Source organism: Gekko japonicus, unplaced genomic scaffold (genome assembly GCF_001447785.1).
Source record: "Gekko japonicus isolate JY-2015 unplaced genomic scaffold, Gekko_japonicus_V1.1 scaffold4551, whole genome shotgun sequence".
Taxonomy (NCBI): domain Eukaryota; kingdom Metazoa; phylum Chordata; class Lepidosauria; order Squamata; family Gekkonidae; genus Gekko; species Gekko japonicus.
In genome coordinates, this window is record NW_015161548.1 from 44106 (window position 1) to 64233 (window position 20128).

The following is a 20128-nucleotide window of genomic DNA, read 5'->3' on the forward strand; positions in this document are numbered from 1 at the left end:
GAAGTTCTTCCTCGTGTTCAGCCGAAAAATCTTCTGATTTAATTTCAACCCGTTGGTTCTGGTCCGACCTTCTGGGGCAACAGAAAACAGCTCCGCACCATCCTTGATTAGGACCTGGTGGGGACAATGGCAGGGACATGAATTTGCAGTTGTGGAGTAGGGGGAAGAAGCACGCAAAACGTCCCGGGCAGTGTTCCCCCTAAGCTGAGTTAGTGTGAGCTGGCTCACAGTTTTTTTAGCCTCCAGCTCACACGTTTTCGTCTCCGCTCAGGAAGGGATGCTTCCAGAGCAACCTAATTTATGCAGTAGCCAAATACGCTCGCTCACAACTTTAATGCCAGTAGATCACAAAGTAGAATTTTTGCTCACCAGACTCCACAGCTTAGAGGGAGCATTGGTCCCAGGTCCAGTCCCTGATACCGCCAGTTAAAAGGATCAGGCAGCAGGAGATTTGAAAGACCTGAGACCCTGGAGAGCGGCTGTCGGCCTGAGTAGACAATACTGACCTTGATGGACCAATGGTCGCATTCAGTATAAGGCAGCTTCATGAGTTCTCCTTTGCTTGTCGTCAGGGGTCATTTCATAGAAAAATAGGTGGAGGAGCTCATTAGCATAACTCATTAGCATAACTTATTTGCATATGCCACACCCCATGACATCACCAGAAGTGTGTCAGAAGGCAACACCCCCCGCTCAGGCTCCTCTGGACTGTTTTGGATTGTTAGCAAAGGGGGAGGGGGGAATGTGCAGATCTGTCCTCACAGAGGAGGGAGAGCTTGTACCTGAATAAAACTTGGTCTTAAAGGTGCCACTGGACCGTTTTGGACCCGGGGGGAGCTTTGCAACTTACCTGGCTGCTTCTTGCTCTGACTGAGGGCTGCTGGGGGCAGGGGGTGGGGCTTGTTGCATGTGCCCGCCCCCTGGGCTCTTTACTGCTGGAGCTCCGCTCCGGTGCGCTCCTGCAGGAAATGACCTCTGCTTGTCGCTACCCAGTACCAAAAAGCCACAGGAACCCCATGATATAGGACAGGGCCCCCCAAACGTTTTGAGCCTGTGGACATTCTTTGAAGTTTTGACAGACTGCGGTGGGCCCAGGCACAAAATGGCTGCCACAGGACGTGGAGCCAGCCACAAAATGGCTGCCGCTTGTGTCCTTTATAAAGTTTATAAACTTTATAAAGTTTATATATATAAAGGCCTGTGTCCTTTATAAAGTTTATATCTTCAGTATCTGGTATTACATTTTATGGCACACATGGCCCGGCCTGCCAAAGTGACGTTTATGTCAACTCTGACTCCCATAACAAAGTTACGAGAGTTCAGCCCCTCTGGATTAAGGGGATGGAATACCTTCCCTATGAACAAAGGTTAAAGAGGTTAGGTCTTTTTAGCTTGGGGAAGCAACAACTGAGGGGTGACATGATCGAGGTTTACGAAATTATGCATGGAACAGAGAAGGTAGAGAAAGAAGTACTTTTCTCCCTTTCTCACGGTACAAGAACTCGTGGGCACTCCATGAAATTCATGAGCAGTAGGTTTAGAATAGATACAAGGAAGTACTTCTTCACCCAAAGAATACTGGGCGTGTGGAATTTCACTGCCGCAGGAAGTGGTGGCAGCTACAAGCATGGACGGCTTCAAGAGGGGATTGGATACGCATATGGAGCAGAGGTCCATGAGTGGCTCTTAGACACAAGGTGTAGATGGAACACTCTGCCTGGGGCAGTGATGCTCTGTACTCTTGGTGCTTGGGGGACAACTGTTAAGTCGCTCGCTTAACAAAGTAGTCGGAGAGTGATTCAGCAAGAACACAACTTTATTCTTCAACTCCAACACGGATCAACATCTGATAGCCAGAACAGCCTTTACATTGCCGCTGTCCTGCTTTTAAACATTCCTGGCTAATATAGCCACACCCACGGTACAAATACCAACCAATAAGGTTGTTCACATAAGGACCAATCACGGATGTTCCCGCTCAGGGAGCGTGCTTGAAAGTGATTGGTTAGGTGCTTCCTGGGCTAGTAACACGATTGGATGGATTTGAATCCTAGCCCAGGACGAAGCTTAACATTACATTTCAATGAGATGTTTCACAACACATAATGCATTCAATGGCAGCTTATGAATACATTACAACAACAGTGGGAGGGCTTCTGGAGTTCTGGCCCCACTGTTAGTGGACCTCCTGATGTTACCTGGTATTTTTGGCCACTGTGTGACACAGAGTGTCGGACTGGATGGGCCACTGGCCTGATCCAACATGGCTTCTCTTATGTTCTTATGAGCACTGTATGCAGTTCTAGAGGCCTACATTCAAAAGGGATGTGGACAGAACGAACGGGTGCAGAAGAGACCGACAAGGATGATCAAGGGCCTAGAGACGAGGCCCTACGAGGAAAGGCTGAGGGATTTGGGAATGTTCAGTCTGGAGAACAGAAATTTTGTGGGGCGGAGGGGACGGGACAGGATTGCTCTCTCGAACTATTTGAAAGGCCAGGGAGCTGTTCCTGTTAGAAGCACAGGAGAGGACTCTCAGTAATGGGTTTAAATTACAGGCAGAAAGGTACCAGCTGGATATTAAGTAGAAAAAAAATTACAGTAAGGGTCTTCAGCAGTGGAATGGGGTGCCTCAGGAGGTGGTGAGCTCCCCCCTCACGGGGGATCTTCAAGCAGCGGCTGGATGAACACTTGACGCTCAAGGCTGATCCTGCATTGAGCCGGGGTTGGACTAGATGCCCTCTATGGAACCTTCCAATTCTATGTTTCTGTTCTATTCTGTTCTATTCTATTCTATCGTAACTTGTGGGTGGAAGAAACATTTCCTGGAGGGAAAGTCTACACGTAGTACGTCACTGAAAGACTTTGTGGAATCCTTGAAGGAGTTCCGCTAGACGTGGGCGGGGAGTTACCCTCTATTACCTGTTGGATGTTTTATATTTAGCACTTTGACCGGCACCCAGCAGCCAATATAAAAGTTTCTAACAATAGCACCAGTTTGTTAGCACAGTGGGGGCTTAAACACACCACGAGGAACTGAGGACATGGTTTGTCGTCCAGGGATCTGCTGCCGCCTGCCAAGAATACTGTGACACGTTATGCGTCAGTCCAACCCAGGAAGAAGAAACCCTGTCATTAAAGATTATCCAAGAACAAGATCAATGGCCTTGAGAATCAAATGCGTTATCAGAGGTGTGGAGTTTTCACTCCGAGTTTCTAAAGTGTTCCTGGTTTTTTTCCTCTTCTCTCTGGAAGAGAGTAAGGTCAATTACCAGCCGCGGTTATGCAAATAAAGGACAAGAATCAACTATCAATGCATGTACAGGATATGCAAGTATGCAAGCCACCAAAAAAAAACCCCCGTACAAAAGTAACGGACAACAAAAGTGTCCTAAAACGAATTATCGTTTTCTATTACAATCCTTTTTTCCCCACAGAAGTTATCAAACACTCCGTCCTAGTATCGAAAAAAGTAAAGTAAAGGTAAAGGTCTCCCTTGCTCGAAAGCCAGTCGAATCCGACTCTAGGGTTGTGGTGCTCATCTCCGTTTCAAAGCCGAAGAGCCGGCGCTGTCCGAAGACGTTTCCGTGGTCATGTGGCCGGCATGACTAAACACCAAGGCGCACGGAACGCTGTTACCTTCCCACCGAAGTGGTACCTATTTATCTACTTGCAATTTCTTGCATGCGAACTGATAGGTTGGCAGGAGCTGGAACTAGAGATTGGAGCTCACTCCATCATGCTGCACCCAGGTCTCAAACCTAGTATTGAAACAAGATCACAAAAGAAGCGGTGTTAGGCCTCGGCCCCCTCCTCACTTGGAAGGACGAGCTTGGTACCTATAAACAGGTGACACCGGGAACCTTCCCTTTCTTAGCACCTCACAGAGTCAATCATTCAAGACTCATCCCTGGTTGCAAATAAGAGATCAAAATAGATCCTACAGTCACATGGAATGTGTGCCATCGAATTCTGACCAGAGGCATGTCTGAAAAACTGATCCTAAAGGTGCAAAGATCTGGTTTTGGGCAGTTCTCTTCCCTCTTTTAGTCCATCACTGTCAAACGTTGATTCTCTCAGAAGAGGACAGTAAATCTAACCAACTCCCTACCTTGCCTGACCTTCCTCTACCTGGCCATCCTAAGTAAAAACCTAGTAGACACCATTTTAATCCCATAATCCTTTGTGTGACAGCTGTCTTGTTCTAGCAATTAGAGGTCTCCAAAGACAATAGACATTTCACATGAATGTTACATTGCACTTACAGCTCCTGGGAACGTTATGGAGCTCACTGGCTCAAACAACATTGTTTCATTCACACCATCGCAGCATTGTTCTACTTCTAGGAGCAATCATGTCATGCTCCAAGGGGTATAACCAGACATGCATTGTTCAGTAACTTACACCCCAACTTACATCCACCAACTTACACCCCCAACGAAAAAGGTTGGGCACCCTGCTTAGAGTGAGACGCTGGTTCGTTTCGCTCGTCTTCCTTCTCGTATCTTTGTTCCTTGGATAGGTGAATATAGTTCTATAGAATGTTCCCTTCTTTGTCTCCGTAAGCTACCACCTTTATTTTCTGAACCTGTATGTATGTTCATATAGTGTTTCTCAATTAATTAAAGAGAGCCAGTTTGGTGTAGTGGTTAAGTGCGTGGACTCTAATCTGGGAGAACTGGGTTTGATTCCCCACTCCTCCACTTGCAGCTGCTGGATGACCTTGGGCAAGCCATAGTTTTGTCAGAGCTGTTCTCTCAAGTACAGCTCTGGAAAGATCTCTCTCAGCCCCGCCTACCTCACAGGGTGTCTGTTGTGGGAAGGGGAAGGGAAAGGAGTTTGTAAGTCGCTCTGAGACTCTGAGTGAAGGGCAGGGTATAAATCCAATCTCCTCCTCCTCCTCCTCTTCTTCTTCATAAATTTTGATTTTATTCTTTAATAAATACATGGATGCTGTCCATTTATTTTAATGGTGGAGCTGTGAATACATAGTTACCCCCTCTCGCATTCTTTGGGTTTCCTGGCTAATTCCCCAACAAACTCAGGAAACCCTCGTAACCACTGAATTAGTGCGAGCTAGCTCACAGGTTTTTAGCCTCCGGCTCACACATTTTTGTCTTAGTTCAGGAAGGGATGGCTCCAGAGCAAACTGATTTATGCAGCAGCCAAATCGCTGGCTCACAACTTTAATGCCAGTCGCTCACATGTTTAATGCCAGTAGCTATTAGCCACAAGGTATAGATAGGAACTCTCAGTCTGGGGCAAGTGATGCTCTGTATTCTTGGTGCTTGGGGGGGGGGGAGGCAACAGTGGGAGGGCTCCTAGTGTCCTGGCCCCACTGCTGGAACGCCGGCCTGACGGCACCTGGTATTTTTGGCCACTGTGTGACAGAGTGTTGGGCTGGATGGGCCACTGGCCTAATCCAACGTCGGCTTCTCTTATGTTCTCTTATGGGGCTGAGATTGTAAGTCACAGCGGACCTGTGTTCCATCACAAGGGGACTTACACAGAGTCAGCTGAGAGTGAGCTCTCGTTAGATGGATGAGCAAGCAAGGTTTCGCTCTCCACGTGAGAGTATGTGGGAGGGTGCGCGCAAGCCCCCACGTGGTTACAGAGCAGTGCTAAAGCCAGTTATACCCTTCTAAACCTGTTGACTTCGGTGGACTCAGAAGGGGGTGACTCTACTTAGGAGCGCACTGATAGCATGATGCTCAGCTGACTTTGTGACTGTATAGTGCAGATTTTGCTAATGCCTGGAAATGAATCATAAATTAATTGTTGGGGGGGGGGTCATGAAAATAGATGAATATGTGGAACCAGTAGAAAGTGCTATTCTATAGGAGCCTGCCAAGATCTAGTTTGATGAAATTGTTACCAGACAGCCTCAAACTGGGAAAGAACAGATCCATTCAGCCATGACCTAGGGCCAGTTAGACTCCTAGCTTAACCTACCTGGCAGGGTACTCATTCAATTGTTGAAGATGTGATCCCTTTTATTGTTAACAGATTATCTCTGACTTTAGGAACGTTCTTGTTTACTCTTTAAAGAGAGAATCTATCCCGAAATTGTAATATTTGATGTTTTATTGTCTGCTTCTATATTTGAAATATGTAATAAGAGATGCCAACGTTGGATCAGGCCAAAGGGCCATCCAGTCCAACACTTTGTATCACACAGTGGCCAGAAATACCAGGTGCCATCAGGAGGTCCACCAGTGGGGCCAGGACATTAGAAGCCCTCCCACTGTTGACCCCACCCCCAAGCACCAAGAATACAGAGCATCCCTTGCCCCAGAGCCCCTATCTATACCTTGTGGCTCATAGCCACTGATGGACCTCTGCTCCATATGCTTATCTAATTCCCTTTTGAAGCCGTCCATGCTTGTAGCCGTCACCACTTCCTGTGGCAGTGAATTCCAAGTATTAATCACTCTTTGGGTGAAGAAGTACTTCCTTTTATCTGTTCTAACCCGACCGCTCAGCAATTGCATGGAGTGCCCACAAGGAGTTCTTGTATTGTGAGAGAGGGAGAAAAGTACCTCTTTCTCTACCTGCTCTTTCCCATGCATAATCTTATAAACCTCAATCATGTCTCCCCTCAGTCGTCGTTTCTCCAAGCTAAAGAGCCCTAAGCGCCTTAACCTTTCCTCATAGGGAAAGTGTTCCAATCCTTTTATCATTCGAGTTGCCCTTTTCTGCACTTTTTCCAAAGCTATAATATCCTTTTTAAGGTGTGGTGACCAGAACTGCACACAGTTTGGTAATACATCTGATTTTACTTGTTCTACGTAACAACTAATATTTGACAAACCTGGTGAATCTATACTCCCCCCCCCTTAACACTTTCCCCCTTCTGTAGCCTACCTTTTTAAAGAGAAAATAATAAAAAAATTAAATGGGGGGGGAGAAGAGAAACGGACCACACACAGATGCAACCTCTAGTCAAGGAAGAAGACTTTCCACCCTCCCTTCCCTGAATGAGTTGCACTCCTTTGTGGGAAGCGGTTGGCATTTCACCTAGGGCTGTACCAATACAGAGTAAACACTGGGTATTTGCATGCTAGGATTGCACCGCGATTCGCTCACCAGGAAAGGTCTCCCGCAAAAAAAGGCATTTCCCTTCCATGGGAAATACAAATAAAGCTTCCCCAAATCCACCCCTGTCACCAGGAAACACGCGTGAGTCAGACCTAGGTATTTTTAAAGGCATCTTTGTGCGGCCTCTTCTCAAAACCGATTCCCCTTGGCCCCCCCGGGTTCTCCCTGTGACCTTTTGACCATCACATCCCTTTTCCGAACCAGTCTGACCGCAGGAATTGCAGCAATCACATCGGGCAGGGTAGCGTATTTGTGCCCTTCCTAGTCACAGCCCAGTCGGATGGCTCTCGAGGGCCCTGACTCACAACTTGAGTTTCGTTAAGAAAGGCAAACGATAAATGAAAAAAGTAATAAAATTAATCAAAATTACGCATATAGGAATGGTCTTTCTTTCCTTGAAGAGCTTAGATCAGGATCCAGTTTTGGGTCTCGCAAATCTTACCCTGAAGCTCTGACCGTTGTACGACACTAAGGCCGTGGTCACATGGTCATTTTGATCATGTTTCACCGCTGTTCCCTCTCGCATTTAAAATTGCTGATCAGACACCCACATCCGTCTCCCGCACCGCAGTGGGCTCACTCGCGCGATCCTCCGGCTTCCCTAGTGAGTTTTCCAACACCCGGAAAATCAAGTACTTTCCAGATATTTGCGCTTTTGTTCCGCGCTTTCACCAATCTGGACAGCCATCTCGCGCAATGATCGCGATTAGGTCATCCGAACGTCCTTCTCGCAATATTGTGGGGTTTTTTACAAGCTTCCGTCGTTGTGTGCATGAGCAATCCTGCACTGAATAAATCCAATGTATAAACGTTCAAGTGCACATATAGACTCCAGCACTCAGTTGTACGTCACCGGTTAATTTTGTTTGCCGTGTCGGGGGGAACGGGACGGACGGACCTGCAAGAACAAGGGAGTATGGCAAGTCCCAGTGGGAGCAGTGATTCAGCCATGTGTATATGCACATGTGCAAAGAAGAAGAAGAGGAGATTGGATTTATATCCCACCCTTCACTACCCAAGGGACTCTCCGAGCGGCTTACAATCCCCTTTCCCTCCCCCTCCCCACAACAGACACCTTGTGAGGTAGGTGGGGCTGAGAGAGCTCTTGACAGAAACGGCTCTTTTTCAAGGACAGCTCTTATCAGAACTATGGCTTGCCCAAGGTCATCCAGAAGCTGCGAGTGGAGGAGTGGAGAATCAAACCCGGTTCTCCCAGATTAGAGTCCGCGCACTTAACCACTACACCAAACTGGCAAGGAAGGAAGGAAGGAAGGAAGGAAGGAAGGAAGGAAGGAAGGAAGGAAGGAAGGAAGGAAGGAAGGAAATAGAAATAGTCGAAAATCACCTCTCCGTCATATATTTATTTATTTCTTTTATTTCATTCCATTTATTAATCGCCTATCCCCACAACTGTGGGGCTCTAAGCGATGTACAAAAGTTCTAAAAGCATAAAAAACATAAAAACCATGTCCAACAACATACAGTAATTAAAAGCAAGTCGTGAAATTTTGTAGCTTCCTACCATATCTGGTATGTGAGTGCTTCACACGTTCAGGGGGGAGTAAGTTCTATGAAAGAGAGAGAGAGAGAGATTAGATTTATACCCCACACTTCACTTGGAGTCTCAGAGGGGTTTACAAACTCCTTTCCCTTCCCCTCCCGACAACAGACCCCCTTGTGAGGTAGGTGGGGCTGAGAGAGCTCAGACAGAAACTGCTCTTTTTTCAAGAACAGCTCTTATCAGAACTACGGCTTGCCCAAGGTCATCCAGCAGCTGTACATGGAGGAGTGGGGAATACAACCCGGTTCTCCCAGATTAGAGTCCGCGCACTTAACCACTACACCAAACTGGCAAGGAAGGAAGGAAGGAAGGAAGGAAGGAAGGAAGGAAGGAAGGAAGGAAATAGAAATAGTCGAAAATCACCTCTCCGTCATATATTTATTTATTTCTTTTATTTCATTCCATTTATTAATCGCCTATCCCCACAACTGTGGGGCTCTAAGCGATGTACAAAAGTTCTAAAAGCATAAAAAACATAAAAACCATGTCCAACAACATACAGTAATTAAAAGCAAGTCGTGAAATTTTGTAGCTTCCTACCATATCTGGTATGTGAGTGCTTCACACGTTCAGGGGGGAGTAAGTTCTATGAAAGAGAGAGAGAGAGAGATTAGATTTATACCCCACACTTCACTTGGAGTCTCAGAGGGGTTTACAAACTCCTTTCCCTTCCCCTCCCGACAACAGACCCCCTTGTGAGGTAGGTGGGGCTGAGAGAGCTCAGACAGAAACTGCTCTTTTTTCAAGAACAGCTCTTATCAGAACTACGGCTTGCCCAAGGTCATCCAGCAGCTGTACATGGAGGAGTGGGGAATCAAACCCGGTTCTCCCAGATTAGAGTCTGTGCACTTAACCACGACACTACACCAAACCATGCCATATCTGAATAGTGCCCAGAGCCTCGCTGCGCGATGCAAGCAGTTCAGGGAAGGATTTGTGGGCATCCCAAATCGAAAAGAAATATCCCCGATCAAATCTTTAGTGGGAACAAATTGGGATAAGCTTGCCGTGTGACTGCAGCCTGGAGGTTCTACATTTTCACTCAACATAAGAATTTTGCTGCTATTTTCTGCTGGTATCAGTTCTTTGTCTCTGAAATTGTCCCGAGACAAGAGGGACAAAGTTGCTAGAGTTTCCAGAACTGAAGTTAAGTTCTTTTGGAGTTTTGCAGAATTCTGGTTTAGGAGAGTACTGGGAGCCAGGCTGGAAACAGGAGGTTCTTTGGAACCTGAAGGGAAGCCTGCCTCTGCAAGGACTTCTGTGGCAAGTTTTTCTCTACTGATGGAAAGATCTGGGGCACTAGGTTTGAAACTCTGTGTAGGCTCAGAGGCTAGGTTTGCTGCACTAAATATTTTCTCATTTTCATGGGAAAGAGGTGAGGTTGGGGTTTGCACAGCTTGACCTTTGGGGCTGCTGTGTTTTGCCTTAGTCAGTCCTTCTAGAATTTTTAATCTCTGGTCTGTATTGTTATGGAGGCCCAGAATATTCTGTACCAAACTACTGGTTTGCTCCCACTGAGTGTTGAGTTTAACAAGTTCACTCTGGAATCCCTCCTTTTCTCTAATATTGGCTGCTACTATTTCTTGAAGTTCCTGATTTTTCCTAGTGAGTTGCTCGATTTCGAGATCTTTTTCTCTATTGAGGTTTGTAAGTCCCCTTATCTTCTCTTGAAGGGGGAGACTTTCCCAGGTGAGGAAACTGCTGCTTTTCCCTGCAAGCTCTGCTGCCAGGAAATCAGGGCGTTTCTGAGAGGTTGGATTGGGGTGAAACCGACTGGCTCTTCTGTCTACCATAGGGGTTGCTGCACTACGGTGAACTGCATTTGTGACGACCTCTTATTTGGGGAGGTCTAGTTTTACTTTAAAATGTTCTTTCAGTTTTACTCTGTAGGGTTTTCTGGCTGCCACCAGGGAAATCTAGGTTTTCCCAAACCTTTTCCTATAATATTTTCCACAGGGTAGGTGTACCATGGGTCTTAGGCATTCATGAAGGTCTATGTGGTCTGAGGAAGGATTATTTGCTGAGCTGGTATACTTGAAGGAATTAGGATTTATTTAAAGAAAACATAAATACGAGGGTAAACAATGTAAACAGTACTGGGAAGGATTTGAACAAATACTTGGTGTCTCTCACAAGCTTCTCCTTTACTGACAGGGAGGTTAAAGCAACTTTGTAACACTTTTCACTGTACTTTTTCTTAGACTCTCAGCTTTCAATTGTAACTCTTATAACACAGAGACTTTTACTCTTATATTTCACACAGGAAAACTTCTCACACAGAGACCTCAGGACAAAACTCATATCAACTGCTTTTACACAGCACACTCTGCTCTGAGTGTTTTACTCAACTGTTTAACTGACAACTCTTAACAGACACTCCTGAAAGACATTCCAATCATCCACACAGCATCCATTCCAAAACCCCTCCCCCTCTCTGTCACTCACCAATCATATCCCTTGCTTGTCCAGCACTCTAGATTCCTCACACAGCTATGCCAACCAAACTTTTAAACACACACAGTAAAACATGGAATCATTACAGCATTGATCTCGCGGGGTCCCTCTGGGATCTGCCACAGAAAGCCATTTGCCAGATCAATAGTAAGACCGTGCTCGCGGAGAAAGGGGGCGCCTAAAATTCCGTCAACTTCCCCTTGGTTGCCACAGGCACTTAACCTGGTGGAAAGCTTGCCCACTGTTACGGGAATGTCTTTCCATACCTGAGCGGTATAGGTGCCTCCGGCAAAGCCTGCTAGGGAAACACGTTCGCCGTAAGGATGGCCCCTCTCGGTGAACTGGGGTCTCATCTTGGTGCTTGGGGGGGTCAACAGTGGGAGGGCTTCTAATGTCCTGGCCCCACTGGTGGACCTCCTGATGGCACCTGGTATTTCTGGCCACTGTGTGACAGAGTGTTGGACTGGAGGGGCCACTGGCCTGATCCAACATTGGCATCTCTTATGTTCTTATGTTCTTATGTTTTTTCTTCCCCAGTAACTCCTCATAGTAGTTTCTGTGTGAATCAATCCCGTGAATGTGTTCGGATTTCTGTCTCTCCGACTCTGCCTGAGATCTCTCTATCTCGGCTTTATGGTCCCTTCTTAGGGATTCCAACTCTCGGGTATGTTCTTCTCTCACAACTTTTAGTTCTCTCTCACGTCCTGCTCCTACGTTTGAAACTTCGCTAGCGTGCTCTGCTCTTATCGCTTGGAGCTGGCTATCGTGTTCTATCTGCAACCTTTTAACTTCCTTGGCGTGTTCCACTAAGGTGGCCGCTTGTGTGGCAGCTGGTTTCCTAACATTTTCCGTCTCCTTCTCCAGGATGTGCTTGCAGTTGGCCCTTATTTTAGCCATCTGATGTCTGTGGGCAATCCAACCCAAAATGAAAAACAACAACCATGCCGCCATGGGCAGGAAGACTGGGTCCCCAAAGGGGAAAAAGTCCCATAACTGGGGGGCGGTCAGTTGACACAAGTGGGTCGCTGCTGTCGGATGGACCGATGCTGGCGAGCGTTCCAATAGCTGACGCGCATTGGGAGAACAGACCCCCGAGCGTGTCCATCATCGAGGATTGGTTCCCAAGTCTTCTAAAACTCGGGGAAAACTGACTCATGGGCACCCTACGACTCATGAGTTGGTCCTGCGGCTTCGTTACTTTCTGCTCTAGGGCGGTTCAAGCTGTGCTTGGTGACCTCGGTCCCCAGAGAAAAGGTTTCGGGAACGGGATTCCTCGATCCAGCGTTCCAGGGTGTACCTACGAACCCTATCTATGGTTTAGAAACGGGGGGGGGAACTCTCCCTCTCTCTCTCTCCTGAATCACGGCACATCCTGAGCCTGAGTTTAGGCACAACTGATCTCTGTCCGCTTGTCCAGGGCGCGTCCGGAACCTGAGTTTAGTGCAGGGGTCTCTCCCTCCCACCCAAGGTGTCTCTGGAACCTAGGTGCAGGTTTTGAGAGTGCCGGGGGGGGCAAGGCCACACTTCTTTGACTGGATAACCGCCAGGGCTACTTTTGGGCAGGAACGCACAGGAACGGAGTTCCGGCTGGCTCCCGAGTTGGCCACGCCCAGCAGGAACTCATTAGCATAATAAGGTCACACCCAACAGCAGAAACTCATTAGGATTGGCTACATTACGGATGTGTGGCCTAACATGCAAAGGAGTTCCTGCTACAAAAAAAAGCCCTGGGTTTTGACAACAAACAAGGTCAACAGAATAACAAGCAAAAGGTGGGTGTGGCTGGATGACCAGACTTCTGGTAACATGGGGTGTGTGGCCTAATATGCTAATGAGCTGTGCTGTCAGGGGTGTGGCCTAATATGTGGCCTGTTATGCTAATGAGTTCCAGCTGGGCTTTTTCTACAAAAAAAGCCCTGATAACCGCTAACCAGCTGTTGAGGTTTGGGGCTTCATACCCTTAGTCGAGATTACCTCTAACTCGCATTGGAGGTTTTCAGACAATGTGTCTGACGTGGGTACCTCTACCACGGCGTTGCTCTGTTTGCAAAGCCGACCTAAGAGTGATGCTGCGCTCAAAAGAAAGTTCAGTGTGTGTGTGTGCGCGTGTATGTAGTGCTTGGTGCAACTGTGGACTAACGTATCGTCCTACACTACTCGTCTCGGCTCCCACCCACGATAGACCAGGAGCACGGGGCGGAGCTGCTCTGAGGATTTCAGGACAGAAAAAGACAAAGGAACCCAACCATGATAGGGTGCTCGGCTAGAGCCAGGCACGCAGACAGCAACCTTTCACACAACCTTCACTGGTCCCCAGAGGGAACGATTCCTCTATGTCTGCACGTCCGAGAGATAGCGTGTCAACTCGCTGACCGTCACATGTGCAGGGCAATCCCAGCGGTGCCTCCAATTCCTGTTAGCCGAATTGCTTTATTTACAGCAATTGGCAATTTATAAATGGGTTCTTGCCAGTTTATACCAAGGTCCTGATCCCACCAAGGGTTACCAGTAAAGGATTCGAGGCTGTTGTGTTTAAAATAGATGTCTTTTACTTAAAAATATATATCATACAAACAATACTGATGCACTCACACATTCAATCAAGTTTCTAAGATTTACAGTAAGAAATAAGCATTTTTGCATTAGCAGGTAGGGGTGATGGTGGGCGATACTTATCTGTCTTGCAGCTTGGTTGTTCCAATGAAGAATTGAGGGGAAGAAATGGAAAACAAAGGGAATTCACAGATGACCAGAACCAGCCAGAACGTGTGGGTCTCTTGACTGCAGATCAAGAGATCAAAATAGAGGCAAGGGTTGGGGATAGCAAGTGGGACTTAAGAGGGGTTAAAGCAGACAGGGGTTGTTGCGGGGGAATGCTAGTTGATCAAGTAGGAGGGGCCAGGTGACTGGTTCTCTCCTTTTATAGGGGGTCCAAGAGATGAGCGGTAACTGTGCCAACCCCTTGACCCACCTACCTGTTAGTCCGTCCCAAAAACAATCCTATTGGTTGCATGTGGGAAGGGGAGGTTATCTAAGAGGGGTGGCCAATATTGTAACCTAAAACCTTACTCAGACTGTGGCATCTGGACAGGTGTGAAACCGAGGCGTCAGGATGCTCCATTGCAGTGCTGATGAAGCTGGCCAGTTTCTTTGATAACCAAATGTCCATCTGGCAGGAAATATCAGCACAGGAACAAAGCAGACGATGGGTAGTAGGTGACTACAAGAAGCTCTGTCATGGGGGCTGTTTCCTCCTGGGGTTGTTGTTCCATTGCTCACAATAATGGAGGTTTGTGCTTCTTCACCAGGCTGGGTAACTGTGTAGCTGAAACCTTATTTACATGTAAGGTATGTGTAAAAAGGTAAAGGTAAAGGTTCCCTTCCTCGAAAGCCAGTCGAATCCGACTCTAGGGATGCAATGCTCATCTTCGTTTCCAACAGCCGAAGAGCCAGTGCTGTCCGAAGACGTTTCCGTGGTCATGTGGCTGGCATGAGTAGACGCCGAGGCGCACGGAACGCTGTTACCTTTCCACCAAAGTGGTACCTATTTATCTACTTGCAATTTCTTGCTTTCGAACTGCCAGGTTGGCAGGAGCTGGAACTAGAGACGGGAGCTCACTCCGTCATGCGGCACACTCGGGTCTCGAACTGCTGAACGACCGACCTTCCACAGCCTGCAGTTCAGCGTCTTAACCACTTGAGCCACCGCAGCTCCTAAGGAATGTGTAGGCCCCTTCTATGTGTGGCATCACAACAGGTGACTTAAAGTGTACAGATTACTGAGCCTATGTGTGTGTGCACAGTCCATTGTGTGTAGCAATAAATAGTCCATAAAGCAAATATCAAGCTTATTCTCCAACACAGTGTTTGCTGTTTGTTGTACTTTCCCCATGGATACCTGTGACCTCCCTCTTGGTTTTTTCTTTTTTTACCGCCTGGAGGTTGGGAACCCTGGTCAGACCCACAATGAAACTAAATGGGTAGGGCCGGGCCGGGGGACGTCTACAAAACCTGATGTAAGCGGCAGGATTTTCCTGATGCAATTTGCTTCCAACTTCTCCACAGAGTTTCCCTTGTGGCTTTCCCCCCGTCGCTATCTGAAGAGCTTTCTTTGTTTTGGCAGCAGCGTTGACATTCATTGCGATACCTGCCTGACATGAATATTTATTGCCTTTTCAAAACTGCCAAACATAACAGCCTTAGTCAAATGGGGCCGGGAATATCCTGTTAGTCAACGGCGCCAGCAGACCGGGGCGGCTTGCCTTTCTGATGCTGAGTCACGAAGGGGGAACCGGATCCGGTACCAGAGCTCCGGCTGATTCTTTTTTTTTTTTTTTAAATTTTTTTTAAATTTTTAAACGGCTGATTCTGACATTCCCTTGCAAGCACCTATTTGTGGCCTGACCCGGATAGCCCAACCAAGCCTGATCTTGTCAGAGAACGGGAGCTAAGCGGGGTCAACTCTGGCAAGTATTTGGAGGGGAGACCTCCTTAGAATACCAGAGGTGGGAGGTGGGGGCCGGCTTTATGCTGCCACCTCTCTGAATATCCTCTGTGTGCCCCCAGTAGGGGTCAGTCACCAGAGGACGCCATGACTTTCTTTGTGGTGGCGGCTACAAGCATGGACGGCTTCAAAAGGGAATTAGATCAGCATATGGAGCAGAGGTCCATCAGTGGCTATTAGCCACAAGGTATAGATAGGGACTCTGGGGCAAGTGATGCTCTGTCTTCTTGGTGCTTGGGGGGGGGCCAACAGTGGGAGGGCTTCTAATGTCCTGGCCCCACTGGTGGACCTCCTGATGGCACCTCGTATTTTTGGCCACTGTGTGACACAGAGTGTTGGACTGGATGGGCCTTTGGCCTGATCCAACATCGGCATCTCTTATGTTCTTATGACTTACAGGTGCACACACACACTCACATAAATTTGTGTGTGGTAGGGTAGCCAACCTCCAGCGGGACCTGGAGGTCTCCTGGAATCACGACTGATCTCCAAACTACACTCCCCCCTAAGGCTGTAACGGTAAATTCCTGAGGATTTGGAGGGTGGAGCCTAGGTTTGGGGAGGGGGTTGGACCCTCCAAAGCAACTATTTTCTCCAGGGAAATTGATCCCTGTTGTCTGCAGATTTCTGAGAAGAAGAAGAGGAGGAGGAGGAAGAAGAAGAAGAGGAAGAAGAAGAAGAAGAAGAAGAAGAAGAAGAAGAAGAAGAAGAAGAAGAAGAAGAAGAAGAAGTGGATTAATACTCGGAGTCTCAGAGCAGCTTACAATCCCCTTCCCCTCCCCACAACAGACACCCTGTGAGGTAGGTGGGGCTGAGAGAGCTCTGAGAGAACTGCTCTTGAGAGATCAGCTCTGAGAGAACTGGGACTGACCCAAGGTCACCCAGCTGGCTGCATGTGGAGGAGGAGTGGGGAATCAAACCTGGTTCTCCAGATTAGAGTCCGCCGCTCTTAACCACTACACCGAGCTCCCTCCTGCTGAGTCAAACCCTTTCCATCAACTTCAGTCTTGTCTACTCTGACCGGCAGCAGCTCTCCGGGGTCTCAGGTGGAAACCCTTTACATCACCGACTACCCAATCCTTTTAGCTGTAGTTGCTAGGGATTGAACCTGGGACCTTCTACATGCAGAGCAGATACTCTTACACTGAGCCACTGGCCTCTCCCAAAGCATGCCCGTGAAGCTGCCATGTTGAATCAGACCTCTGGTCCATCAAGTTCCGTAGTGTCTACTCAGAATGGCACTGGCTCTCCAGGGTCTCAAGCAGAGGTCTTTCACCACACCTGCTGCTGGTGGAAACCGTTGTCAAGCCGCATCTGACTTACAGTGACCCCCATAGGGTGTTTAACTCAAGAGATGAACAGAGATGGTTTGCCACTGCCTGCCTCTGCGTAGCAACCCTGGACTTCCTCGGTGGTCTCCCATCCGAGTACTAACCAGGGCCGACCCTGCTTAGCTTTCTGAGATCTGGTAAGATCAGGGTAGCCTGGGCCATCAGGTGACTTCCTTCTAGGGGTCAAGGAGAAGGAGATTCTCCATTGTTGTGTGGCCATGTGTCTGTAGCTGTAAGATGCAACGATGTAGCTCTAGATACCTCTTTTGTTTGTAGGTTTCCTGTGGACATTTCCCCCTTAGAAATAAAGTTTTCCGTAGAGAGGAATGTCTCCTCTCCAGTGAAGCAAAGATCCATTGCAAACTTTGAGGATTTAAGTATTTTTTTGACTATTTCCCCCCAACACATACAACCCCTCTCCTGCCGGGCTTCTCGTACCACACTTCCTTTTTACGTCTGCCAGGTGAGTCTGAGTCAATGTTCCCTCTAAGCTGTGGAGTCTAGTGAGCAAAAATTCTATTTTGTGAGCTGCCGGCATTAAAGTGGTGAGTGAGTGATCTGGCTACTGCATAAATTAGTTTGCTCTGGAGCCATCCCCAGGGCCGGCCCCAGCTTATTTTGCACCCTAGGCGAGGATCCCTTTTGGCGCCCCCCCCCCCGGGGCGCCCCCCATTTTTCAAAAATAAAAGCATTTTAGGAAGAATGAAAAACACAAATAATCAAGAAACTCCCAGAGTACGGGGCCGGGTGCAGTTTGGCACCCCTAAGGGCCAGCCCGCTCTAGGCGATCGCCTAGTTCGCCTAGTGAGTGAGCCGGCCCTGGCCATCCCTTCCTGAACTAAGAGAAAAATGTGTGAGCCAGAGGCTAAAAAACTGTGAGCTAGCTCACACTCACTCAGCTCAGAGGGAACACTGGTCTGAGTCGCGATAACTCCACGTTACAGACAATGAGCCTCCTGTCCTCACCTCACCCCATGACTAGCTGGAGAAAATATCAGAAAAGCGGAACTGTTGGCACCATTGGCCTCATGGCTCACGCATGAGTCAGCATTAAGTAGGCAAAAGTGCCAATTACGGGGTCAGATTCCAGGTCCGTACGCAGGCGTTTTTTTGTTTGTTTGCGGGGCAAATTTCTTTCTTGTGGGGGCACGCACGCACACACCTCAGCCAGAATAAACAATGCCTCCTCCGTTCCCAAACAGTTTGGCACGGCATAGGAAAGTCGCGGAGCTTGCCCGCCACGAGAGAGAGGGGCGTGAAAAAATAAGATTAAAAAATGGGAAGTCAGGGTGATACACAAATCTGTGCCCACGTGCTCCCCCCGTTGCCGAATTGGAAACATGCAGTCAGAGTCCCAATGAGTTAGATGGATATCTGTTTAATGCATTGAAAACAGGGGATACAGGGCTGAGTGCCTTAACACCTCAGCCGTTCCAAACCTGTATTCTGCCATAACCAGAAAGGGCAGAAGATCTTATACCCCAAATGACATCACGTATAGTTTACACATTAAAGAATCTCTAATTGGTACCAATTAGAAGGAGCTGCGGTGGCTCAAGTGGTTAAGATGCTGAACTGCAGGCTGTGGAAGGTCAGTAGTTCAGCAGTTCGAGACCTGGGTGCCGCAAGATGGAGTGAGCTCCCGTCTCTAGTTCCAGCTCCTGCCAACCTAGCCGTTTGAAAGCAAGAAACTGGAAGTAGATAAATAGGTACCACTTCGGTGGGAAGGTAACAGCGTTCCGTGAGCCTTGGTGTTTAGTCATGCCGGCCACATGACCACGGAAACGTCTTCGGACAGCGCTGGCTCTTCGGCTTTGAAACGGAGATGAGCACCCCAACCCTAGAGTCGGACTCGACTGGCTTTCGAGCAAGGGAACCTTTACCTTTACCTTTAATTGGTGCCAAGCAGTGAACATCATACAAGCATCATTTGACTTTAAACCTTACTATTGGTCTCTCATGTATTGCCAGGGATTGTATTTGCTTATCTGCTCTTCAGAGCAACGGGAACGTTAGGGAACACTGAGATCCTTTCTGACCTTAGCGAAGCTCGTCCCTCTTTCCCCTGTTTCTGGGGAGCTGGGCGATAAGGGTTGTGATTCACATTTCAGCTTCGCTCTTGGCGTCCTTGCAGCTTCTCGGATACGCGTTCCATTCTTATTGAACCCTAATTCTATCCCCAGAGGCCTCTTAATTTTTTTTTTTAATAAACACTTTATTGAGTTTTATAATTTTCCATAAAGCATTAACAGTTTTTACACATATAAAACAAATATAGATACTGAATAACTGGTTACCAGAATAGTAGGTGTATCACAGTAATATAATTTGATAAACTCATAAAGCCACAAAGCCAGAGGCCTCTTAATAATGCTTTTCCTGAATATATATCTTCATATACAAAAAGTGCAGTTATGAAATATATATCATACATAAATAAATAAATAATCAGAAGATTCTAGGTTACATAGCAAGATCTGGATCTATTATAATTAGACTTTTTGAAGGCACAGCGACCGCTGTCAGCATATAAACATGTCAGAGGAAATATCAGAACCCACATTCAGAAATCACATTCATTTTTCCCTTGTCCTACAATCTCCCCTCTTGGTGAAATGACCACCCTAAGGCTCATTGCCACCATCGAGAGCAATGTTCGCTGGGACTGAGTACTCAGGATCCTCAGCCCAGCACCTGGCAACCGTCATCATTTGTTCAACTCTTAAGCTGGGGGTTCTGCAGAAGCACAACAAGCTATTATGGTGGGTGTACATCATATGCAGAGACAAATCCCAAAGATCACCAGAACAGATGTTAATAACAGTATAAACAGTAGACCCCAAACCAGTGAACCAACTCTTAAACCAATCCCCCCCACCAATGAGAAAGTCGAGGGGCCAGGCCCCGAGAAGCCCCGTGGTAGCTACAGGCCCGTCAGATATCCTTGCAGGCAAGTTGCCTTTTGGCCACGTGTGCAAAAGTCAGGGGGTCTCTGGAGATGAAGTGGAACACCCTCCCACCCCGGGGGCAGTTCCCTGACCTTCCCATGATGCTATTCCTAGGAGACGGGGGGCCTCCAGGAACCGAGGGGGGGCATAAACTGCGTGTTGGGGGGATCTGAGGATGGAGAGGAAACGTGGAACTGGCAAAAATCAATGATGCTTTTGCCTCCATGAAGGG